The following is a 12,404-nucleotide window of genomic DNA, read 5'->3' on the forward strand; positions in this document are numbered from 1 at the left end:
CCTAATACTTCGGTAGACTCGATGCGAATGGGAGGAGAATTCGGACTTCTTGCATATTTAATTTGCTGCGGTTTGCCTTCACACTGTCATCCGCAGCTATTGGAAACGCAGCAGGGGGGACCTTTATCAATGTGTTCCATAACTTCCATTCATAAACTATAGCCTACACAGTGAAATCTATGGTGATCAAAATTTCAAATTATACTCATAACGTGCATGTGTCGTGCCGTCTGGGACTGGACCCCCTCTCTCTCTCTCTATACGCACGCAGCCACGCACTGTTATTTTGGGCATGGAAGAAACACACAGTGACAGCACTCCATGTTTACGGCACGCACAGACAGACAGACAGAATATTCTGTAGGCTATAATACACTGCAGTGTTTTTATGTGTTTCCTTAAGCATTTGATTAATGTACTCGTCCTAATTTCGATCAGGGCTTCAGTCTCCTCATTCGACCACGTCTATCCACGGTAACGGGACATCTTTGCGCTGCGTAAAATATATCAGCTCCTTACCCGCCACATTGTTTGCTTCATTTATTTTATTTACTGCGGATTGCATTCACACCTGCACGGAATCGTAATCAAGTGCGATTGGAAGCGAAGCGAAACCTCCGTTTTTGCTCGGAGTAGAATGCGGTTCTTTGATACGCATTAGGATTCAAATGAGCCTTCACACCTGCCAAACGAAGTGCACTTTCTGACAATGCGCAGCAGGATTCGTTTTAATCGCAGCAAAGCTTTCTGGTGTGAATGTCACCTTAATGTACACTTAATATACAGTTAAAGGGGGTACAGCATTGTGTAAACAGAGCTATCTTCAAAACTATTTAAACTAGACCGACTGTAGAGCACCAAGTCTGTAACAATGGAAGTTGGAGATCCATGCCCCACATGGCTATGCGTATGGAATACCCGTTGTACCCTTGTCAGAGTACCCGTTCCACCCATCTATCTGTCTGTGTCCATATATGGAGATATAGGGGTGATCAGGTCCAGAGCCCGGGCAGAGTCCTTTTGTGGGGTTCTGGACAACCGTGGGTCCGACCGACTCGACACTGCGCACTGTACTCCCTGTGGTGGTGTGGAACGCGTCTGGGAGAGGTCACACAATTGGACTGATGTGCTTTTGTACATGATATTGCTTTTGTACATGATATTTAACCTACATTATCTATATATCTTTGGTATTCTAATGTAATTGAATTTAGATTTAGACAGACAAGTGTCAGTTGTTGTTTGTATGTGTATTGTATGTTGTTTTTATGTTGTGATGTTCTGTGTGGAAGTATGTGTCTCTGATATCTTGGTATTGTGGGCAGGTGTTTAGAAAGTGTGAGGGCTATAAATGTTTTGTGTTTTTGTCATTAGAATATGTCTTGGATTGGCGTAGGTTGGACCTGTGTTGAGCACAGTGAAACAAAGATGAGAAATGACCAATATCTCCAAAAGTAATGATGATGGTTTGCTGTTTCTTCTTGCTTCCAAGCAGTATTGATTTGAGCGATGACATGACATTTGTCTAGCTAGCACCACCGGACCAACCTTTTCAAGGAACAAATTGTGGAGGATTTTAGTCAGTCACTAAAGACAACTTTGGCATTTCTGCAAATCACATCATACTTTGAAAGTTGAACATTTTAAAGGGGAATGATCTTAATCACACAACCCCCCACACAAAAAAGTATCTGGTTCTAGGTGTAATGGTCTCTCTCTCTCTCTCTCTCTCTCTCTCTCTCTATGTGCGTGCGTGCATGCGTGGGTACGCATGTGTGTGTGTGTGTGTGTGTGTGTGTGTGTGTGTGTGTGTGTGTGTGTGTGTGTGTGTGTGTGTGTGTGTTTGAATACGTGTGTGATAGTGTCATATGTATGGTGACCAAAGGTCATGGTTGTAGGCTGTGCCAACATGCAGGATGTTCCTATTGACGAACCCTGCTGTTGAATGAATGTCATGTTTAAAGTACAGGAGGAAGTTCAGGCAGGTCAACAGCTCAGTGGCCTTGTGGTTAGAGTGTCCGCCCTGAGACAGGGAGGTCAGGGGTTCGACCCCCGGCCGGGTCATACCAAAGACTCTAAAAATGGGACCCAGTGCCTCCCTGCTTGACACTCAGCATCAAGGGTTGGATTGGGGGTCATACCAGCGTCATGTCCAGGGGGTGTACTTGTACAACAAGCTGCCTCACGCTACAGAAACAGGAGATAGGCTCCTGCCCCTATGGGCCTCATGGCTCAGCAAGGCTACTTACTTACCAGACAGATCAACAATGGGTCAAAAGCACAGGGATCATCTGGAGTATTGCAGATATAGCATCTTTGTCCATCATGATTCTTCATACATTATTTAGCTCCTTTTCACTTTCATAAGCAACTAAAAGTATGTGGAAATAGATTGTGCTTTGTTAGAAAATGAACTCAGTCGGTGGGTTCACAAAGTAAGAGCAAATAAAAATGCAGGATATAAAAAAAAGAACAAATAGCAGGAGGAGGGTTCTGGGTGTGTCGATGGAAGGTCATTGGGTGGAGACGGTTATCAGGTGGATATATAGGAGGGTTCTGGGTGTGTCGATGGAAGGTCATTGGGTGGAGACGGTTATCAGGTGGATATATAGGCATGCAAAACCTTTAACAAGATGAAAAACCAACCTGTCAGAAATGGTTCTGAACAGGATGCTACAGCCTGGCTACAGCCTTGGATTAGTCTCGCGTAGCCAGACAACTATTCCACAATCTCAGAATGCTATATAGAGTCTGGAACTACACCTCCAACAATCGCATATTTTACAATATCTTTAGAGCTTATTTTTTTATTTCCATTTGTATTAGGATAAATTTGCATGACTGTAAAGACGAAACGGAGTTGGGGAGGGGGCTTCACTTCGGCCGCTTTATATTTACTCATGATCAGAGCTTCCGCGCTCCAGACTGTATGACGGAAGCATTCAAAAATTGCGAGAGGCAACAGTCTGGCAACGCAAGACTAGTCTTGGATGGACATGCATGGGGCTTCCTGCCATAATCATCTGTAGGTAACACAAACTGTGTGTGTGTGTGTGTGTGTGTGTGTGTGTGTGTGTGTGTGTGTGTGTGTGTGTGTGTGTGTGTGTGTGTGTGTGTGTGTGTGTGTGTGTGTCCGTCCCACCTTTGTGCATTCCCTGGACAATTTCTTAGCGCTGCTTCTCCACTGTCTCCTAACATCCTAAATACACCAGATGTTGTTTTTGTTGACACCAGTCACAAGGAGGTCCTGATTCTGGAGGTGGACTGTATCTTTGATGTGTACATGGACCAGGCATTCCAAGATAAACATTCTAAGTACCAACCATTACTTGGAATTATAACAAACCTGGGGTATCGTTGTAGATTTCGGAAGCCTGGGCCATTTGCATAAACTGACCATGAGTGGCCTAAGAATAGCTGGCATGACAAAGAGCAACAGCAAACAACTTGCCAAATACTGTTCTGTTTCGGCTGTTATAGGCAGTTTGTCTGTGTGGAGGAGGAGGTGCCATTTGTATCTTTAAGTGAACATGAACTGTCAACCCATTTGATTCCTTTAAAAAAATGAATTGTAATTTGTGGATTAAAATAAAGATCTAAAATGTGTGTGTGTGTGTGTGTGTGTGTGTGTGTGTGTGTGTGTGTGTGTGTGTGTGTGTGTGTGTGTGTGTGTGTGTGCGTGCGTGCGTGCGTGCGTGCGTGCGTGCGTGCGTGCGTGCGTGCGTGCGTGCGTGCGTGTTTCTCCCTCCTCCCCTTCATTCTCTTTAATGCTGCTTCAGTACATAGGTTTACAATGTAATAGGTCCCGAGTAGGCTGGCTTGGCCAGCCTCATAGCGGGGATTCATTGAAGATTCCTCCCCGCATATGAGTCTGGAGTCGGGCTCATTGGCAGAGAGTATGCGGAAGCTGGAGAAATCAGAAAATGACATTGACGTTGAAGGTGGAACATATAGAAATTCTTCAGAGATTGCAAATGGTTTTAATAATTATTTTGTAAATATTGGAATTGCTTTGGCTAGAAATATTAAGAGCACAAATAACTGTCCACTTGACAAGATCCAGGGTCAGTACCCATCTATGTCTATATTTGAACGTCCTACCTCAAAAGAAATACACAATATTATTTTAAATCTAAAAAACTCAGCAGCAGGTTATGATAATATCAAAAGCAGTCTTGGTTAAAGATGTATGTATGTGTTTTCACTTTCTCTAGAGACGGGTGTTGTTCCAAGAGACTTGAAAGTGACAAGTTATACCTCGATCTGTTTAAATCTGGTGACTCATCCTTATTTTCTAATTACAGACCAATCTCTATATTACCGTCTTTGTCTAAAATATTGGAGAAGTTGGTTTACACTAGAATTTTGAAACATCTAAATGTGAATAATATATTATATGAACATCAATATGGGTTCAGACAAAAAACATTCTACTTACATGGCTCTTTTACAGTTTGTTGATAGAATTACCAAGGCACTTGACAATAATATAATATTTTTAGATTTATCAAAAGCTTTTGATACCGTGGACCATACAATACTTGAATCAAAGCTTCAGAGGTATGGTTTGTCTGGTTTTGTGATTAAATGGCTTAGCGACTATCTTTATAATAGAGAACAGTTTGTTTCCATTAATGGTGTAGATTCTGACAGGGCAAAGCTAGTTTGTGGAGTTCCTCAAGGCTCTATACTTGCCCCCCTTTTATTTTTTGATATATATAAATGATTTTGCTTCTGTATCTCCTAGATTATTCTCAATTATATTTGCTGACGACACCAACATTATTATGTCACATGATAATTTTGAAATATTATTTAGGGAAGCAAATTATGGTTTATCATGCGTCTCAAAGTGGTTCCAGACAAACAAGCTGTCATTAAATGTAGAAAATCTAATTTTATTTTATTTTGTAATAAAGGTAAGAGTTATTTAAGAAATGAGGCAAATCTATTCATCAATGATACAAAAATCAATCAAGTAACCTCAACAAAGTTTCTAGGGATTATATGACAAACTTAATTGGAAAAACCATATTGATCATGTTTGTAAAAAAGCAATGAAGTCTGTAGGCATAATTAGGGAGGTGTGTACATCATTGAACAGAAGTTGTTTTTTAACCCTGTATTATAGTTAGATTTTTCCTTACATATCCTATTGTAATATAATATGGGCTAGCACTCATTCATCTCATCTTCAAAAAATTATTTTACTTCAAAAAAGATTTGTTAGACGAGCAACCTCCTCAGATCGATTTGAACCATCTACTCTTTTCAAGAAATTAAACATTTTGTCTGTCTCTGAGGTAAAAAAAAAACCGGATATGTATATTTGTGTACAAATGTATTTATGACTATCAAAATCTTACAAATTGTTTTAATTGTTTCTTTTCTTTAAATTCAAATATTCATTAATATGCCACACGTCAATCCAAGGACCTGCACATACCTTATTGTCGTACTTCCCTTAGGCAGTTCTCAATAGGATATAGAGGGTCTACTCTTTGGAATGCTGTTGATTCTAGACTGAAAAAATCTCCATCTCTGCTAGTCTTTAAAGCAAACTACAAACAAACACTCTTATCCAAAACATAGTTTTGGATAACATGTATATATTGAAATTGTATTTATTTTAGAGGATAGCCCCTTGAGTTGTATCTCGTTTTAGAGGGGGTCCTCGGGCACAACACAATGAATACAGTACATACAGGTAGACAAAACAATACATTAAACATGTCGACACAGCACAATACACTTACATCAACAAAACATAGATGCTCTCCAAACCACTCAAACATTACATCAAGACCAGAAACAACTGCACTGAAACACCTAACCACCAAAAACAAGTACAAATGGGCTTCAGGTCTACAAGCAAAGAGGCCTTGAAAATGTTAAATGATGTAATTGATCTCAAAGCAACAGACAAGTTGTTCCAATCAGATGAAGCTTTAAACTGAAAAGCACGTCTCCCAATTTCATTAGATGTTGTGGGTACAGAAAAGTAAAGTTGTTGAGTATGTCTAAGAGGGTATCTAGAGTTATATGTAACTAATAACTGTTTTAAATTTGATGGATAATTAAAGTAAATGCACTTAAAAATGAAAAGCAGCCAGTGGAATTGCCTCCTCGTTTGCGGAGTTAGTCTATTTAAGGTATCATACATGACACAGTGGTGTGTCTGGTAGGGACACCTCAAGACAAATCTACAGATACTATTGCACACAACATTCAATGAATGGAGATGAGCCTCAGTAGTATTCTGATAAATGATATCACCATAATCAATAACAGGAAATAAGAGTTGTTGAACAATGCGTTTTCTTATTGTAAAAGTAAAGAAATGTATAGACCTGTACATTATCTTGAGACTAATATTAATCCTAGTTTTAATAAACTCAATATGAGGTCCAAAGGAGAGCTCAGAATCCAACCAAAGACCCAGGTATTTAAACGTCACAACAGAGTTAAGAATGGACCCATCAGCAAAGTGAATGGCCAAGTCAGACGGAGCACGGTTAAGATGGTATCTAGTGCCAAAAAGCATACTACAAGACTTCTGTTTGTTTAGAACTAAGTTGTTGTTTGAAAGCCATTCCTGAACCAAACAAAATTCTGATTGTAACGATCTTCGTATTTTGGATATATCTGGATCTGATGTATGACGGTATCGTCAGCATATAAATGCATAGAGCAGTTAGACATAATTTTTGATAAATCATTAATAAAAATTGAAAAAGTAAAGGACCTAAAATAGATCATTGTGGAACCCCTTTCTCAACAACTAAAAATTCTGATTGGGCCTGATGGAAAGAAACAGATTGACGATTATGCAAATAAGAATTAAACCAAAATAATGCAGGCTGAGACACACCAATAGCATAAAGATTATCCAACAGAAGGTAATGGTCCACTAAATCAAAAGCTTTACTTAAATCAATAAAAATGGCACCAACCAAGTGACCTTTGCCTAATGAAGCATATATATCATTGGTAAATTTGACAAGAGCAGTGGTTGTAGAAAAATTGGGACGAAAACCAGATTGAGATGGAGATAATATATTGAAATTGTTGACGTATTGTGATAATTGATTAAAATTTTACTTTTCAAAAATCTTTGCAGCTGTACAAATAATAGATATCGGTCTATAGTTGTTTACTTCAAGTGGATCCCCACCTTTATGAAGTGGTGTGACTTTCGCACATTTCCAGCTAGATGGAAATTTACATGTAGATATTGATAAGTTGAATAGATCTGCAAGCGGAAAAATAAGCCATTTTAATAAATTTAGCCTCTACACCATCAGGCCCAGGGGCACAGTTAACCTTTAAATCAGAAATAACCTTAAGAATTTATATGTGTGTGTATGTATGTATATATATATATATGTATGTAACTTATGCATATACTGTATACTTATGTACTGCATGGAATTTTGTATTTCAGCATATCTATTTGAATGTATTACTAGTATTGTTTTGTTTATATTTAATGTCTGATTCCTCAAAATAGGGGATGTTCTCGATAAGCCTTTTGGCTTTTAACTTCTCCTGCACAATATTAATATGCATGAATTTCCTTTTCCTGTTTTTAACCTTTTGTATGTGCGAATAAATAAAACCTAAAAAAAAAAAAAAACTTCGTAGTGGTGAGCCACAGCGGATCCACCCTCTTCATCCACTCTATGATCCCCTCGCTTATGTACTGCTCTACCCTGAAGGCACGCACTGGCTTGACTTTCATTTCACATCACATGATCCCTGGTAAACATGTTACATAGTATGCCTGATTCCTTCCTTCCTTTCTAGCATTCGGCAGGCTCTGCTATGAGAATCTGTGGAAGCTGAGGGCATTGCAACTTTCTTTCGACGACTTCTCCAATTCTGCAATCTCTGCCATGATAATGTAAAGCCATTGCAACTTCTTTTCACGGACAAGTGCTTTTTTTCCCCATTCGCGCAAGGCTGTTGCATATACAGTAGTTACAAGTGTAATTTCTCATTAATCTACATGAAGTTGCTTCAATGTCTATATAGAGACAAGTCTATAGACGTTTTTTAAAAACTGCTGATCAACATGTAGGCAAAGCTTAGACTGCTAAAAAACCTTTAGACTTTTTTTTTAAACTTGTTTATTGCCATTATAGAATCATTTACAGGCAATTTCATTTCATTTTACAATACATGTTCCATTTTCTCTCACTTCATTTCTTTTTTTCTTTTTTTTAAGTGTAAAAGTAAAATAAGTGACATTACAAGAAAAAGAAAGGGGGGAAAAACAAAAAACAAAAATACATAGTAATATATAGTATAGTAATGTTTGCCTTGCGAGTGCCTTGGGGGTAAACCTTTACTTTTCACTGTGATATGGGAGGTTTTAATTTAGGGTATCTGGGCAGCGTTTCTATTTGTAGAATCTGCTTCCAGATATTCTGCCACTAACTCCCATCTCCTTTTGAAGTTAGGGAGCTTAATTTGTAACTGGGCTGTCATATATTCCATCTTATATATTTGTTTAACTTTTTGTAGCCACTGATCAATAGTAGGGGGGTTGGGTTTCATCCAATTAAGTGTCACAATTTGTCTTGCTACTATTAATAAAATATGTATTATATAGCACTGGTCATTCGTGAACACTTGTTCATATATATCTAATAAAGATGACCTTGAGTTCAGTGGAATATCTTTTTTAAAGATTTTATCTAATTCTATTTTTACCTTTTTCCAATAAGTCTGTATTTTTGGGCAGTCCCAAAATATATGGGTATGGTCACCAATCATATCACAGTTTCTCCAACATTTATCAGTAGAGTTGGGCTTATATGGACTGGCTGTCAGAGGAGTCCTAAAGCGCCTCATTTTAGCTTTCCAGTCAAATTCTTTCCATATTTGTCTCTGTAGTCCTCCATGACAGCCAGAACATACATCTTCCCATATATCATCCTCTATCACAATGTTCAACTCCATTTCCCATTGTCCCTTGATATGAAGAGTATTATCTGACATATCTAACCTTAGCTTTTTATATATATGTGACCTGGTGATATGGATGACACCGGACACAATACTGCATTTGGGGTTGTTTATTATCAGACTGCCCTCCAGATTTGAGGACAGTTTAAGGTTATTTTTTAGAGTTCCCAATTTAAAGGATTGTGTTGATGAACAGACAAAAAAAGGTAAAACAAAAAAGAGCAGCTTGTCTTTGTTCACAATACTCTGTCCTTGTTACAGTCCAGTAGCGATCACAGTCCTTGACCACAGGCTTGGGTCAGAATTCAATTCACAATACAGTGACAATTCTAAACTGGAACTAATGTGCACAAATAACTGTAGTGATACCTCTTCTGTTAACAAACATAAAAGAAAACAAATACAATCACAAACAGTTACTTTACAAAGAACAGTAAACATTTGGTACATTAATATGCAATAAATGACTCAACACATATAAGAATGTACTCACTACATGAAATTGTTGATGCTCACACAGACAGCACATGAAACACAGGTTTCATCAACCTTCCTCAGCACTACACAATGAGAACAAATATACTTTCAGTATAATGCACAAATGACACATTCTCAAACAATACAAATAAAATAAACATTTGTATATCTAGAAAGAAACTTACAATGCTTTCAGCACGACAGTTGTACAACACTCCTCTGCTGACTATTGTTGCATGTGAGTGCATGTGAACACAACGTTACATTTTATACCTTCCATACAATCATGTTAAAGCATCTCTGTTGATCATTTTGTACAGAAAGAACAGATAATGTATATTTACCATGTTTTAGAATTATCAACAACTCTATACCATCATGGACAGTGGCAGTAAGATGGAAGACAATTCACTTCTTCTTCTTCTTCTATTCAACCTACCTATTGGATTCCTGAGTTACCTTACCACAACAAACCTATATTCTATCGATCAGATTGGTTACTCTTAAATATTCAAAAAGGTGCCTATAGCACCTGTCTACTGACACTTTTCTTAGTATATTTACTAAGTCGTACCTTTCTTTCACTTCTGCTAAATTCTCCCTTAACTGTCTTCTTTCTCCTTCATAAGCTCTACAGTTCATCATCACATGCTCAACTGTTTCCTCCCCACAATGATCGCACCTCCTTGTATTGTGTTTTCCTATCATAAATAATGCCGCATTTAGGCCTGTATGTCCAAATCGTAAACATGTTATTACTGTCTCTTCCCTTCTGCTCTTTCCTGCTCCCCTCTCCTCTCCTACTTTCCTCTGAATTCCATTAAACCATCTTCCCTTCCTCTCCTCCTCCCACCTCTTTTGCCATCTCTCCTTCATCTTTCTTTTAATAATGCTCTTTCCCTCCATCTTACTAACTTTCACTGCCATCTCAATGTTGCCACAGTTTGTCGCCTCCTTTGCCACCTTGTCCACCTCCTCATTTCCTCTCACTCCAATGTGTGCCGGTACCCACATAAACACCACTGTTAAGCCCATCATCCCTATCCTATATAAGATTTGTTTTATTTCTATTAGAATGTCCGGCCTACTTTCTGAGTTGCTGCACTGTAGGCTTTTTAGCACTGAGCTTGAGTCTGAACATATCACTACTCTTAGTGGCCTAACCTCCTCCACCCAGTGTACTGCCAGTAATATTGCAATCATTTCTGCTGTATACACAGATGCCTCATCGTTAATCCTTTTACCTACCCTTACCTTAAACTCTGGGACACAAAATGCCACTCCTACCTTACTGTCTGCCCTTTTTGACCCATCGGTGTACATCTTTACATATCCGTAGAAGACAATTCACTTCCTGCTTCCTCTAATACAAGTATACAACTTCCTCTGAGCCACTCCTGGCTGCAGGGAACACCCATGAGGGTTTAGTGCCATCTAGTGGTTTATTCTGGGAACATGCTATTTTCCACTTGGCTACATATAAGTGATACTTTTTGTGTTGGTGTTGGGTGTTCAGAGATGTCAATAAAATGTTGCTCCATATTGTTCGGTATTCTTTTAATTGCGTCCCAATCTTTATTTCTTGTAATATAGTTTCTAATTTGTAAATATCTATATAAATCTGTTGGCGGCAGGGCATACCTCTGTTGGAGTTGTAAGAAAGATTTAAATACATTACCATCAAACAATTGGTTGATTGTAATCAAACCTCTTTCCGCCCATCTTATGCTCCGTCCCATATAGATGGAATAAATTCTATGTTGCCTACAATAGTCATGGCTCTTGATAGGGCCGTGGCTATCTTTAGCTGTTTTTGCACTGAAACCCACATTTTCAATGTATGTTTAACCCATATATTATTTATTTTGATCTTCTTCCGAGACTCTTGGCTGAGAAATGGAAGTGTAGATAGTGCTATTCCTGGTATTGAGTTTTGTTCTATAGGGACCCATCCTGTCTCCGCATCTCTGAACACCCACGCCACAACTGCTCGAAGTTGAGCTGCCCAGTAATACATTCTCATGTTCGGTAGACCCAGCCCTCCTTTTTCCTTTGGTGACATCAAAATGTTCAGTCTAATTCTAGGCCTTCTATTTTGCCAGACAAATTTTGATATTAATTTTTCTAATAATTTGAAAAGCGATTGTGGCACTGTAATAGGGAGAGATTGGAATAAGACAAATAAGTCCAAATAAGGACAGAGGCAGCAGATCCTATCTGTGTAGGTCTTTTTTAATTTCTTTGACCAATTTATCGTAATTTGAACTGTATAGTTGTGTAATTTTAGGAGTAAGGATAATCCCGAGATATCTAAATCCCTGACTAGATCGTCTAAAGGAGACCATGTCGTCTAATTGGGACGGCCAATCCCCCGCTATCATCATAGCCTCTGATTTAGTTGTGTTAACCTTATATCCCGATACTTCACTGTATTCATTTAGACTGTGGAGAAGGGCTGGGACCGAAACCAGAGGATGTTCTATGAATATTAATATGTCATCCGCGAAAAGGGATAATTTATGTTGAACATTTCCTTCATCTGATATTCCTTGTATTAAAGGGTTAGTTCTGATTAATTCAGCCAGACATTCAATGCTTAACGCGAACAGAGACGGCGAGAGGCTGTCCCCTTGCCACGATCCACGTTCTAACGGGAAGAAATCTGAACAGCATCCGTTTACTCTTACTCTAGATTTGGGATCTTTGTAAAATATTCTAAACCACTTTATGAATCTATAGTTTAATCCCATATGACTCAACGTCTGCTCTAAAAAGGTGTGGTCCAGGCGGTCGAACGCTTTTTCAGCGTCAAGGCTGAGAAGCATCGACGGCGTGTCCCTCTTGGCTGCTATGGATTGTAGATTCAAGGCTTTTCTAATATTGTCTGTTCCTTGTCTATTGTTGATAAACCCTGTTTGTTCCGGTTTTACGAGTTTACTTATATGTTTTTGTATTCT

The sequence above is a fragment of the Electrona antarctica genome, assembly GCF_951216825.1.
Source record: "Electrona antarctica genome assembly, chromosome: 11".
NCBI lineage: Eukaryota > Metazoa > Chordata > Actinopteri > Myctophiformes > Myctophidae > Electrona > Electrona antarctica.